Here is a 15638-nt window from a genome sequence, read left to right as displayed (position 1 = left end):
TTTTAATTTATAAAAAGTTAAAGAAATAATAAAATATTAATGATTAATCGATAGTCGATCGTTAATTCTCCTGACGATCGACTAAGAAAATTTAATCGAATGCCCATCCCTACTCCTAAGAAGAGTCAAGTATAGCTCCATCATTGCTCAAAGTAAAAAATGACCATACTTTGATGTTAGTTTTAGTTAAAAAAAAAATTTAAATCATGGAAATTTCTCTGGCATTTCTTTCTTTTTGCTGTATCGAAAACGTACCGAACAGTGACACCAGTGTATCGTATTGACCAGAACCGCTCATCTCTCCGACAGTGAGGTTCTCATTACCCGTTCTATGGATTCTTTTGCTTGCAGAGACTTTACTTCTTGTTCCATAACCATAGCCTGCTTGGGGTGTATTAACGTGAGTAAAATCCTTTTGAACCGCGCTGGATGAGAACAAAACTGGATTCTGTAACGAGGCTGGTCTCTGTACTCAAAGTGTACTTAAAGAAGCCACTTCGGTGATTTGAAGTGAACTTGTATGACACAACTGACTTGAATGCTTTTTGACCCTCCTCAAATGGTGCAAGCCTGACTTGTCTTTTTTTTGTCTTGTTGACCTTGAGTCATAAGCTTGCTGGAAACCACTGCACCCCGAGGCACCAAGGGTGGAGGGGTTGGCAGAACGGCCTCCTGAGGGCACCAAAGTAGTGCTGGCACCGTAAAATTATGCTTAGGAGGCTTCAACTGAGAGTGTCGTCCTGACCCCCATGACTTCTGTGAAGGGGTACGAGAGTTAACACTCTCTATTTGTTGTGCCCTGTACAAGGAGCTCAACGACTGAGGCTGCTCATGCCCAGCAGCCCCAGAGGGTTGGGCATGGCGAGGGATGTAGTGCTTAAATGCTTCCGCCTGCTTTTTGGCCTCCTGAAACCTTAGACTTAGAATAGACTTAGAGAAACCTCTCAATGACATTAGCTCTAGCAGTTTCCTTGGTGGCTCTGAGAGACAAATCTGTGGCCCGACGCAATTATCAAACCGCCCTACCCCCTCGCCATTGTCCAGATCCCTCAGCAGATCAGCTTGGTGTTCAGACATGTGCCAACCTGACCTGCCTCCGTGTACGCTTTTCCCACTGGCGCTGATGTTCTTCTTATTGGCTTAGTGGGCAGCGGCAGGGCCTTCAGGGACGATGCTGAGCAAGGGGACAGATAGCTCGTAAGCGTCTGTTCAACCCTAGGCATCGCCCCATAGCCATACTCTTTTCACCCACTTATATCTGAATACACATGCACTTGGGGGCTGAAAAGATGGGACGAGTATGGCTTGTTCCACGATCTCGATAACTCTTTGTGGAGATCAGGACAGAAAGAAAGGCCCTGTGGTGGAGGTGTTGTGTTTGGTGACAAAAAGCGTGTTTTTGGTGACACTAACCCCTCCGAGAGATCCATTAGCGAACTCTATGGTCTCAGCTTCCGTGCTGCCTTGGCAACAGCGGAGCTGGAACCGCAGTGAACGTGAGTCTCCTCAAAGAGTGACAGACGGGAGCGGCAATGCTCACATTCAGCCCCCGCAAAGACTGACAGAACATGCTCCGCTCCCAAATACATAACACGCAAATTGTGTGTGTATCCCCACCTTTAAGGAAACATGGGAGCAGGGAGAAGCACACAATTTGAAGACGCAATCCTAAAGCGTCATCAACGAAGCGCGAGTTCCCTCGAAAGGGAACCCAGTATACCTTAAGATTATTACTTGTGACTTTAGAACCAACTATTTGGATATGAGAACATATGTATAAAACTAAATTAAACAACAATCTAAAACAATTTTTTTTTTGGCACATCACTGTGATGAATACCATCAAACTACCACAAGAGCAATTTGAGAGCAGCCAGCTGGCTCAGTCAGCGCAGCTTCTCCAGAGTGGCTGCATGAGCTCTGATGACAACACAGCTTTTTATAATTGGCCAGACTCACCAACGACAACAATGACATGCGTTTCATGTCAGTTGTCGTCGGTGAGTCTGGCCAATAAGTCTTATATGTAAGCATCATATTAAGCAGTGCATAAAGTTTGATACATCAATCATGTATCAACATAAAACTGATATAGACCCCAATTTATTTGTATTTAAATAGTATATGCTATTAAACTTAAACTTTACAAGCATCATATTAAGCAGTGCATAAAGTTTTGAATGAAAAGTGTTTCTGTTGCTACATGTAAATATCTAAAATGTCTGTTGATTTGACAAATATTGCATCTAATTCACTTCATCTGTGATAAAGAAATCTCGTTGATTGCTAAGACCAGCACACCTAATGTCAAACACAAATAATGTGTTTCTGGAATATGTAGCATGTTCAGAGATCTGTCTCTGGATCATCTGAAAACTCTGGTATGTGTTTCTATACCATCTGAAATTCACTTTGTCAGTTTTTTAGAAGTATCGTGGAAGTATGTTTTTTTTTTTTTATGTTAGTGAAATTGCACTCGTCACTCACATTCGCCGTTTGTTATGATTTGAGAGTACGGTTTTGACCTGATGCAGCTGTTCTTGGATTCTGATATTACTACTAAGATTTGTTGAATTGGAATTGGTGTGAGATAAAGTTACTATCATAAGAATTGGAATTTTTTACATTGATATAGTCTGGTGGAGCTCCAACCTATTTTTTTTTTTTTTTACTTTTGATACTTTGTGTTAATTCAGATTCAGTATCATTATTTATTAATCATTAATCATTTTTTAACTGAACCATTTCAAATAATACACCACAACTCTTTGTCTCTCTACTTTCTACATTTTAGACCTGCAAATGTAGTCATATAATTGTATTTTTTCTATATGGTCTTTTTCCAGATTCTTTATGAAAATGGATGCTGAGCTGCTTAATTCCCCTGTGGTGGGTCTGGCGGAGGAAGAAGAGGTGGACATGACTGACTGGAACCTTCCACTGGCCTTCATGAAGAAACGCCACACAGAGAAGATTGAGGGATCCAAAGCTTTGGCTCAGAGCTGGAGAATGAAAGACAGGGTGAGGGAGAATCTTCTAATGTTATCTTTAGTCATTTGAGTGTCAGGCCATTCAACTTGATTAAACATTGATTATCTACTTTCAGTGTTGATGTGTGCTGCTGCTTGTTTTTGGATTGATTTAGTGTCATGGCTACACTGCACTAATCTTGGGAGTTATATACTGTTGTAATCTAAATTATTCAACTCCCTTTGCTAATCAGGTTTATTGGCAAAATTTTCAGACTTTCAGCCCAATGAACGAATCAAAGAAAAGTAATTGAAATAGCTCAGCACATTTTTCAAGTGGTTTCTGCAAATTCAACTGAAGATGCAACTTTTAATGACTTCTGCAGTCTCAAAATTATTCAACCCCCTGAATAGAATCCCTCACAACAGCACAAATCTGCAAAACAGGTGTTGTCTCAAGCACACCTGATGCAACGAATCAAGGTCTTCATTAGTTGCACCAGGTGTGCTTGAGCTAGAACACATGAAATATCTGAACTGGATAGGTTTGTTGAGTGTCATGTTTGACAAAAGAATGGTCCAAAAAGTTAAGAGAAGATAACATTGCCCTTTACAAACAAGGAACTGGATACAAAAAGATAGCGAATGCACTAAATGTTCCCAGAGACACCGTTGGTAGCATAGTTAACAAGTTTAGAGTTAAGGGAACAGTGGTTACACTACATGGACAGGGCAGAAAAAGGAAGCTTTCAATGGCTGTAACCAGATTTCTGTGAAGGCAGGTTCCGAAAAACCCTTGAGTGACTACAAAAGACCTGCAGCAAGACTTTCAGCTTGCACAGTAAGGCGCGTACTTAATGCATGCCAGAGCTCTATTGATAAAGTTGTCAGCTTTTTTGAGACGATTGTGAAAGTCTCCCGAGAAATAGGTTTTTTTCTTATAATGTGACTCGTTAGAGATTTAGGAGTTGAAGCAGAATTCTCCTTTTCTGAATGTTGAATTGCGGTGGATTGTGGTGTTAAAAATTCAATTAAGAAAAAAAAAGTGAATAATGCCGTGAAAAATAAAATGTAGGCTTAAAATTCTATTTTATAGCAGGCAGAATAAAACCTTTTAATGGGTCATTAAAAGCTAAAATTTTCACTGGCCCCAACACAAAAGTAATAAAAAAAAGAAAAAAAAGGGCTAGTTATTATGACCGCCGCTAGCGTAGCTAGCGAAAGCGGTCATATAGGGATTGTCAAAGTTTTTTTTTTTTTTTTTTTTCGTCACCTACTGAATTTTCCGTCAACGATACCAGGGACACCGAAGCACCGGGGAACATGAAATTTGGTGGGCATGTAGCCCCACTAGACTTTTACGGAAAAATTTCGTTTGGTCCCCGGGGGCCACTCCCCCCCCCCGAGCTGGGGCCCCCCAAACCCCAAAAATGCAGTTTTTCCTACGTAACTACCTGAACCGTGGCACCGAGGATGACCAATTTTTTATGGTATGTTGGTCTTAAGGGCCCACATCAATCTAGCCCATAATCGATTGTCAAAGTTTTTTTTTTTTTTTTTTTTTTGTCATCTACTGAATTTTTCGTCAACGATACCAGGGACACCGAAACACCGGGGAACATGAAATTTTGTGGGCATGTAGCCCCACTAGACTTTTACGGAAAAATTTCGTTTGGTCCCTGGGGGCCACTCCCCCCCCGAGCTGGGCCCCCCCAAACCCCAAAAATGCAGTTTTTCCTACATAACTACCTGAACCGTGGCACCGAGGATGAAGAAATTTTTATGGTATGTTGGTCTTAAGGGCCCACATCAACCTAGCCCATAATCACTCATTTGTGATTTACGCCCCTCCCATAAAAAATGAAAATGCAATATTATTCTACTTTAATCGCCCCTATCTTCAGTTGAGATGTTCAGAACTGCACCATATTTCATGTGTAGGGGGGGGGTATGAAATAAATTCATTTATGTGCACATTTAGTGACTGTACACTCATCGGCCTGTAGATGGTGGTGTTGAGCGAAGGGTTGCTGGTTTAGGATGATACTGTCACACACACTGACATCCACACGCACAGACACACACCCATACACACACATACAAATCCACATGCACAGACACACACACACAAACACACACGCGCACACACATGTACGCACGCACACATACACGCACAGACACACACACAGACACAGACACACACATACACAAACACACACACAGACATGCACATACTACTACTTTTTTTAGGTATATACATAAACACGCAATACAGCCAAATTGCTCCACGTCATTTATTTTTGTGGAAAGCCAGTGCAGGCCTGAGCGGCGGTCATATTTTGTACCGCCCTGCGGTACATCTAGTTGTTTTAGCTGTTTTTGATCCACGTAACCTTAATACATAAGGTTATGACACCAAAAACTACTAGCTTAACTAATATAAATTTGAAATATTGTCAAAGACAGTCAGTAATAAAATAAGAACAAATAATCAAATTACAAGCAATAGCACAAATAAGTACAACAGAACATACAAATCAGTTTTTTTCTTCACTGTATAAATATATATTAACCCTTATTAGTTATTCAGTCAAGAGCAGTGAGCGATTTTTTTTTTCTGCAAAAAAGGGTTAAAATCACATTACATTCTAACATTGTAACATTACAATCTAAAAACAAAAATAATGATTTTATTTTTAAATTCACTATATAAAAAATGAAAATAAATACAAACAAAAGCACAGACTAATTAACCTACATTTGATTACACCATTACAATAGTCACTGAGTTATTGCTATCATAAAAATACACTAACTTGTTTTAAAATTTTACATATGGCACATTTATTGTTCAACAACAAATACTTTAACAATATGTATATTGTAGTCAGAATTATTGCTCTCCTATTCTATTGTGCTCCGTCTGTTTGGCTTGTTTACAGAAATCTGTGAAGTTTAGCGGAGATTCACTTCTGACGGCAAAATGGAAATATTTGTATGAGATTGTAACATTTACAGATGAAGAATATACCTGTGAAATTTAAGTTATACAGTGAGGAAAGCACTACATCTCAAACACATTAAACAGTGGAAGTAGGCATATCTATCTGTCAGCACATATATCTGTTGGGGCAAGCCACTTTAAACTATACGTGTTATCCATCTTATTCTGCTCTAAACAATGCACGCTGCCATAACGACGACTCCGGTTGCCTACTTTCGGTTCGTAGCGCTTGACCTGTACTAGCAGCGAGAGAATGAGTTCAAGCTCCTCATGTGCTGTTGCTGGTTGTTTTAACAATTCAAAGAAGATTTCAAACTTTTTAGAAACTGAGTGTTTCACGCAAAAGATAAGAGATAATGCCCATGTCCGGTTCTGTATCAGATACATTCAATAAAGTAAACGTTTAGAGTGGTTAACTTAGCTGCGTTAAAACTGAAGCATAAGAAAAAAAGTCGGAAAAACTTTGCCCATTAATTAGATGTGCAAGGCAAGCAGGCAAGTTTTCGGGTTGTTATGGACAATTAAAAATGTGAATATTCACGTTGCACTAGCGGTGAACTTTCAGTGAATTTATTTAAAGATTTATTTTTTAAAGAGCCATTTGTGAGTCAAAAGAACCGGCTCTTTTCAGTGAGCTGAGTCAAACGAGCCGAAATGTTTACTTTTCACATCGTTTTAAAAATAAAAACAGTACAGTATACAGTAGTCATAACTTAGAATTTTATTATAATTGTATTTCATATAATATACAATAATGTAATTTTTACTTGTTATATCAAATGTGATAATTGCTAGTTCATTTAAAATATCAAAATATGCCCCCCATACACTTACCCTGTTTTAAATGAAATAACGATGTCATAATATTGTGAGATTTACTAGCCTGGCAAGCCAGACCTACATCAAGATGTTAGATCTGGAAACTCACCATAGTCACGGCTCAATCCGAGGGGCGGGATAAACGGCTGTCTTTCAAATTCCCTCTGCACGCAATAGGACAGCGCTTCAACCAACCAGAGCGTTTTCCCAACAGCGGAGCTTAGTTGATAGATTCAACTTTTGCCATATCTGGCTGGCAAAACGACGAACACATCTTCCTTTTTTTAAGAATGACTTAAGTGCCGTTCTTTGCTCTTTTCTCAAAGAAAAACTTAACTCCAAGTCCTCCAGAGTCGCGGCCAAAGCCGATTCGAAAGACCGTTGTTCTCCATCAGCAGCCGCCATTCTTTGTTTTCAAGTAGCAGCAGCCAGGTAACCGTCACAACTCTGTCGTGTATGTTAAGCCCGCCCCCGCCTACTCTATACACAACGTGATTGGCCTGACCCAATCTGGGTTTTTGCAGCGAGAAGGTTTATTGAGAGTTGCTAGACTTCCCTGGCTGCGAAATACATTTTGCTGCCGCTAGGGTGCGTCTAGATTTCTAGGCTAGAGATTTACACCATTATGGAAACAATAGAGAATGAATGACATTCTCTGTGATCGATTCTCGCTACGGTAGCATTTTTCGACAAGGCAGCACAAATCGTCCGAACACCGGCTCACGGAAAAGAGCCGAAATGCCCATCGCAACGCAAGTTATTAGGTGGCCAGTGTTTCACTTTCCCTCCAATAATATTTTGTTTTAATATCGCGGCGACGTATGTGTGCTTACTGGGAACATAATAAAGACACCTGGACTTGGTCGAGACCAAAAGCCCTATTTGGCAAGACCAGTGGCCGAGACCGGGACAAGTCCGAGTCCGAATGCCAGCGAGTCAGAGACAAGTCCGAGACCATAGAAAAACGGTCTCAAGTCTGGACTCGAGTCCAAGACCGGACTCGAGTACTACGGCTCTATCTACTACTTTTAAAAACTACAAATGATCACCGTAGCCTTTACCCTAGTACTAACATTCTATGTAAACAAACACTTCAACCGGAAGTAGAAAACCGTTTAGTCAGTTGAAACCGCTATGAATCATGGGAAATAGAACGGGCGCAGAATAAGGTGAATATATTACCAGTTATTTTAAAGCTCTTAATATAAAGCATGGCTCATGTTAGGACAAATTTGATAATTCACTTTCCCCGCAGCAGCTCAATGCATCACTTCAGATGTGCTCCTATCAAACGTGATGACTCCAACCAGATGGAACTGGATAAATATTCTGAATGTTTTGATCCAATCTGACTTCTAACCTGTATTTCTGCCTGAATCATAATCATATACTGTTCGTTCGTTGGCCATAGGAGAACTGGCCCCTGACTTAGCCTAGTTTCTCCCAAGTTTTTTTTTCTCCATTCTGTAACCTGATGGAGTTTTGGTCCCTTGCCACTGTTGCATTGGCTTTTGGCTTGCTTAGTTAACAATATTATTCAACAATATTATTGATCTGCCTTACTTAAGGTGGACAATGACGCAATTTTCTTCTAGAAACAAACTTTGTATTTTTTAGCGCAATTTCCCCCCGGAAATTGCGTTTGTTAACTCATGATTTCTGTTCTGTGCGTCTGTGCGCACCAATCTTGCACTTCTATCTACTCCTCAACCAGACCACCTAGAGACTTCGGGTTTTCGGCATTATGTTAAGGAAGGTCTAATCTCGGGAACGCACAAAAGATTTGGCGTTTGGATTTGGAAAAGATTTGGAAAAGATTTACTATCTCTTAGTGTTGTGATCCCATGAGGTGAGAAAATTGCGCTAAAACACTCACCGAGTTTTTATTACTTGTTTTATGTTATCACTGTGAAGCTGCTTTGATACAATCTGTATTGGAAAAAGCGCTATATAAATAGTTGACTTGACTTGACTTGAAGATATGGCACTGGTGTGACAGTTCCATCAAATGGCTCGAGTGGCTCGAATGCACAGAGTGCTGCGAATAAATCTTGAATAAAATCAATGATTTACACATCTACTGATGGCTAAGTTATAGTGGAGGATGAAGTTTTAAACTTTCTTGTTGTTAAGATGAAGACCTTCATGAAGACCGTGATTTTGAAAAGAGGCACTAGATGGCGCCTGTGTACGCGACGAGCCATCTGTTGCTCTCGGGTTTTTATGTGCTCTCCTGCCCCACAACTGTTGAATCTCTCATGTATGATCGCCAGACTATCTTGGATATACGGAGTTCCTGTGTAGAAGTTCTGGATGCAAAATTGAGCATTTTAGACGACCACACATATGGAACTCTCTTACAAGATATCCCACCTCAGGCGACTACCTCTGGACGTTCCTCCAAGAAAGCGTCGGAGAAGACGTGGTAAACGCGGGGGTGTGATCATCAGAATAAAGACCTTTATGAGACCTGATTGCCTAGCTGCTCTCAGTTCTCTGCCTTGGTCACAGGCTATGGTGTCGGACCACTTCACAGCGCTGCGTCGACCAACCCCGGTGTCGCGTTGGCTCGGGCAAATCGCGCTGGTCTCCCCTGCTTCCGCTCCTGATTCTCTCGACTCTCTGGTTCAACAGGAAATCATCCACTCACGGATCATTATCCGATTAGCGACCGCGCTATGAGGCCACTAATATTGCTAAACTCTGTTTTCTGGGAAAAGCAGTGGTTTCGCATACTATTCTACGCTCTCCAAAATCTGCACTGTTAAATGCTCGTTCTCTGGTTAACAAGACGTTTATCTTCAAGGAGTTCATCACAGACCATGATCTGGACTTTCTGTTTATTACTGAGACTTGGATGAAGGTAGGGGACCGTAGTCCATTTTCGGAACTTGTTCCAGCCGACTATTATTATTACAATGCCCCCGCGACCATCTGGCAGAGGCAGTGGACTAGCTATCATTGTTAAAGAATCGTTCAGACCTCAATGTCGACTGCTATATACCTCCACTCTCTCAAGCTTTGAAGCCCTGCTTTTACTTTTGAACTGGCCTGAACCCGTGGTATTAGTTTTGATCTATCGGCCTCCACACTTAATCAGAGACTTCATAGTGGAGTTCTCAGAATTTGTTGGTTACTTGATCACTAAATACGATTGCATCCTTATTTTAAGTGACTTAAATGTGCATATTTGTTGCCCTTATAAGCAGTTAACCTCTGAGTTTTTAAACATTGACACTTTTAACCATCGGCAGTGGTTTAATTGTCCCACACATATTCATGGACACATGTTGGATCTAATTCTGTCATATGGGTTATCTGTAACTGAAATTGAAGTTGTTGATTTCTATTTTATTTAAAATGTCTCTTCCTCAGATTTCTATTGCACCTGTTTCAAAACACCACACAAGCCTGTGCATATTTACCTCATTTTGAAGTAGATTTTATTAAGTTCTATAATGAGGTTAATCTTCTATTTTTAGAATCCCCACTACCTGACCTTGATGTGGAGCATCATTTTCCCCTTTTAAATACTGCTTGGGAAGATATTTTAAGTCTTACTGCTCCCTTCAAGTTTTTTAAGTCTAAATCTACATCCAAATCGGAGCCATGGGTTGATCATAGTATACGCTCCTTGAGACAGTCATGCAGAAAAGCAGAAAGGAAGTGGGAAAAAAAGACAAATTACAGGTCTCGTAAGAGATCTTAAGGGAATGTCTATTGTTATATCAGATTGCTGTTAAGAAAGCTAAGGCTTCCTATTTTACTAAATTGATTGAGAAACATAACCACACCCCAAAAGCACTTTTTTCTGTAATTAAAGGAGAACTCCAGGCAATTTTTAAGTTAATCTTTATCGTTAGACCTTTGTGAGTACTGTCTATAGAAAAAAAAAACGAACCGGATCGGTGCTTGCAACACGGAGCTACTACAGCTAATGTCCAGAGCTCCCACTCAGCTATAACGGCAGTTATGGGGGCATATACATAAAGGGTGTCTTTGTGCCTGTTAACAGACACAAAATGCAATTAAAGCTGCAAGCAGCATTTATCGGGGTTCAAGCATTTAAGGCCTTTAAGCACATAAGCATTTAAGACATTAAGATTTATTTAGAAAGCTTTTAACCACTGAAATAATAGATGGAAAAGTCAATTTACAGCCAATACAGGCAATTTACCATAGGAAATGTGTTTTTTAAAGCTTTTTAACAGTTATAGCGCCACCTATAGTCCGATCTCCATGAAATTTTGCATGCTTGTTAATGATGTTATGGCAAATATGCTCACCAATTTTCGTGAAGTTCTGAGTTTTCGTTTAGGATTTATAGGCTTTTGAGTGCATTTTGCCATGCCCATTTTTTTATGACCCAATATACCCATGCGAAAAAAGCAAAAGTTCAACTTTTTTTTGATAATTATTGATCTAGAGAGTCCATAGAATTGTCCTAGACTCGTTTGGTACTGATCGGGCGAAAAACCTAGGACTAGTTCGCAAAAGTAGGTTTTTAACATAATTACAAATATTTAATGAACGGTTTGATTAACAGCAATGATTCTTGAGGCAAAGTTGTTCAACAAGAGGAGATCTATCAAATGGTATGCATTTTGTGACAATAAGTTTAACACCACGTGATTACAGATCCATAAAACTCGTTAGCGCCAACTAGTGGCCGATTTCTTTCAAAATCGAACATGCCCACCGAGTTTCGTTCCGATCGGCCTCCGTTAACCTTGTCTAATAGGTGCTCAAACTTCATTGGCCGATGGTGGCCATGTTTTTTGAGATACGCCAATGTCCTCATAGACATACATGACACCTTGGACCAAGACACTGCATACCAATTTTCAAGTCATTCGGACTAACGGTCAGGTGGTTATAGCCTGTTTTATGTTTTTTTTCATATTATAGCGCCACCATGTGGCCAATCGCCGGGATTTTTTTTACTGTTACCTCATATTGAGCTCATACATATGTGTACCGAGTTTGGTGAAGATACCTCATTTACTTCTGGAGTTATGGCCAATTTAGTAAAATAGGCCCCTCCCACAACGTACGTTTTGGCGCCCCTTAGCGTCCGTGAATCGAAATTTCGAGAGAACATTTCTGCACTGGTTTGGTTCCGATCGGGCGAAAAACCTAGGACTAGTTCGCAAAAGTAGGTTTTTGACAAAATTCAAAATGGCGGAAAATCTATCATGGCGGAAATGAAATCGGAGATATACGTTTTGTTCGTCAGGCGTCCAGCTTTCCAATGATATAAGACACTTGAGTCTACGACATACGGTCTAGGAGTTCTGAGCAGTTTCGCGCTTTTGAAACTGTTTCTTTGTATTTATTTTAAATTTAACATTTATTGTCAATATTGGGCTTGCGGATCATGTGGGTACTAGGGTACTCTTTGCTGTGTGTGGATGACCATGTTGGTCAGCCACCACCGAAGACCAATTTTGACCCAGGAAAAACCGTCACTTGGACGTGGCTGTGTTACAAGAGGTATAAACGATATAAATACTGTTCGTTTTTCTCACACAAACCGCTCGTTTCGTGTCTTAGGCCATCAATGTGTACTTACGATGGGGAATTGTTTAATTTGGACGATGGGGAATTGTTTTAATTTGGACTCTGTGCATGCTCTTTGAGACAGTGACCATAGACCTGCATTATATGACTGAAAGACAAGAACGGTTTGACCTAAAAATATCAAAATTGAAACTACTGCGGGAAAAAAGACACCTACATCTTGGATGCCCTTGAGGTAAGCTAAAACATACCAAAATTTTATTTCAAAGTGAACTATCCCTTTAAGCCATCACTTACCGCGTTCTGCACTCTCACTGAAACTCTCGTCATAAACACTGAAGTTGTCCGAACTGCACAGTGAATCTCTTGTTTACATCGCGTCTAGACTTTGTTGTTTATGAGGATATTTGCGAAAGGATAAAGCTTGCGCTGATTCTGAACATACATTTTGAGCGAATTCTCCGCATGGTGACTCTAAAATGCCTCTGATTTGTCACTGCGTTCATGCGCGTAATATACTTGTCTGTGATTGGCTACAAGGCTCAATGCTGAAACAACACAATGAGTAGTTTCGTTTAGTTTTTTAATAATAAAATATTGTGTCCTCCAGTGCCCGGACTCGACTGTACTCGGCAAATTTTCCGAGTCTAAAATGTCCGAGTCCATGTCAAGTCCGAGTACAAATTCACCCGAGTGCGTGACAAGTCCGAGTTCATTCAAAATTGGACTCGAGTCCGAGTTCGAGTACCCCAACTCTAGTCTATACAAATTGACTATTCATCATGACTGCTTCTGCTGGTATATCTCTCCAAATTAATCGTTCATGACATACACTTGTCTATTGCCATTCCAACTGCTTCCAAACTCTGTAAGAGAGACATGGCTGCATGAACACCTTGTTTATAATTTCTTATTAAGCCTGCAGGATGATATTTAATGATATTATTGAACTACTGTTTGCAATACTTAATGTATGGAGCGAATACTTTCTAGTTCTCATAATGCCTGATTTCATCAGTAGATTTAGATAACTACATTACTGAATATGAACTTTTTAAATATTTCAAATAAATGCAATCACTGACAGTAGCCTACTATTTTAAATAAAAAAGAAGCAAAAAACAGTATTATAACAATAGACTATAACAATTGTTAAATTGTCAAAACACGGAATAATAATTAGCCTAATATTTTAAATATTATATTAAATACTATGCACTCTTTGTACACTCTTTGAGTGTCTAAAACATGTATTTTCTGCAAAGTAGAATTATGGATGTTTATAAGAGGATGTCACCATTGCCTTAAACATGAAAACAATTCAAAATAAACATGATTTATACAGGTGGATGTGTGATACAGTGCAGGAATATGGATGCAGTATTGAATATTTATATTATAAATAACAGTATAGAACAATTTATATTTTTGTGAAAAATATGTTTTTCTATTTGATATTCTATGTTCAAAAGTTAAAAGGTTTAAGATGTTAAAATGCCACTATTATGCTATTTTAAAGACTCCTAATTTTGGAGGTCTCCTACAACAGGTTTACTTGCATCAAAGTAAAAAAAAGTTATATTTTCTCATAAAATATACATTGAACATCACCACATTTTTCAATGATTCTCAAACGACTCGGACGAATCAGTCTCTCTAAACCCCTCCATTCCGCGAGCCTGCTCTGCTCTGCTTTGATTGGCCATATGGCCCAGTCTTTTGTGATTGGTGTACCGCGTACAGCGTGTGTCGAAAGCTAACAGCAATATGGTTTTAAGTCAATTATTTATATCTTTTGCTGTAGTGTGTCAGTAAGAAATATCAGTTTACATTTCCAAACATTCTTTTTGCCATTAATTATAATAATCCAGTGAGATTTGTGTATGCACAAGGAGTCTGACAACAGCCGGTATGGTCTGATCTCACCATCGAGTCCGTCTGTGATTACATAAAGACACAGAAAAAACTGAGACAGACTAAATCCAGAAGAACTGCGGGAACGTCTCCGAGATGCTTGAAGAAACCTTCCTGCAAAGCTACCTGAAAAACTATGCGCAAGTGTACCTGGACAAAAGCCGTTTTAAACGCAAAGGGTCGTTACACCATATATTGATTTGAATTAGTTAATAGAAGTTAAATCATAAATAAATTCAATTTGTGATTTTATTTTTGAAAGCATTCTCACTTTACAGCATTTTAACAAGTTCCAGTACTTTTCACAGTACTGTAGCTTTGCAGGAAGGTTTCTTAATTCTCATCTGCCAGATGACAAAAATCCGCACGAGATCCGCATATCCGATTCCCACATGCATATCCGATTCCCCTTTGAATCCCAAGCCACCACAAGGCGAGGACGACACGTTTATTCAGAAATAGCTTTTTAATGTTGTATTATGAGGCAGACGTGCCTGTATGCGCTCGCTCACAGCTTTTTGTTGAGGTGGGAACTTTATATTTATCTTTTTAAAGAAAAGAAGCTGGTTTCAGGAGCTGGTTTTCAACCTCTGCCGCTGAAGTTTAGAAATAAATAGCTTCCTTACTGAAAGATACATTATATGTTGTACTGTATCTTTCAAAATTGTTCATTCGTGTTTATTTAGATGGTAAATGGTAAATGGACTGCGTTTATATAGTGCTTTCAACAGACCCATGGCCACCAAAGCGCTTTACATATTGCCTCACATTCACCCATTCATTCAGACACCGACGGCGGTGTCTGCCATGCAAGGCGCCATCCAGCTCGTTGGGAGCAGCTGGGGTTAGGTGTCTTGCTCATTACTTCGACACTTGGTCAGGTGGAACCGGGGATGGAACCACCAACCTTCCGGTTTGTAGACAACCAACATGAACCACTGAGCCACTGCCGCCCAATGATCGGTGCGCAAGGGATCTGCCACGTCATATTACGAGCGCCAAAATGGTATTTATTGTTTGAATTTCATAATAAAATTGACAGAATCTGAGAGCTTAGATTTTTTTATATCATAAATAACCTGCTCTGTTTTGTCTGTCGGTCTCCGTGTCCTCTTTGCTTCGCGATTTTTCTGTGCATGAGAAAATGGATGTGGCGTGAGAGCGTGTGAAAAGTGTCAATTGCGTGAGTCTCAAGGTCAGTGCGTGAGAGTTGGCAGCCCTGCAGGGTCTACCATACAACTGTAAGGGTCGGACAGGTCAATTTAGCTCAAAGAGTATTATTAATTAATTTATAGGGAATTCAAAATAATCACTTATTACGACTGAGCAAATGACTCGTCCAGCGTTCATTTGAACGGGCCGTAACTATAAGCTCTGCAGCGGATATAAAATTCAAGTGAAAACATTATTTA

The 15638-nt window shown here is 39.8% G+C and overlaps 1 protein-coding gene across 1 annotated transcript in view; it reads left to right on the top strand.

The window, feature by feature from the left end:
• rptor (regulatory associated protein of MTOR, complex 1) overlaps nt 1-15638 on the top strand; it is a 425184-nt gene that overhangs the window by 19235 nt on the left and 390311 nt on the right. Inside the window, exon 2 of the mRNA XM_081381619.1 lies at nt 2847-3021. The gene's annotated coding sequence lies outside the window, so the exon portion shown is untranslated. The remainder of the gene's footprint in view (nt 1-2846; nt 3022-15638) is intronic.

Source organism: Scardinius erythrophthalmus, assembly GCF_964197995.2.
Source record: "Scardinius erythrophthalmus genome assembly, chromosome: 12".
NCBI lineage: Eukaryota > Metazoa > Chordata > Actinopteri > Cypriniformes > Leuciscidae > Scardinius > Scardinius erythrophthalmus.
The sequence above is the reverse complement of the archived record's forward strand: the minus strand, read 5'-3'. Positions and strand labels throughout refer to the sequence as shown.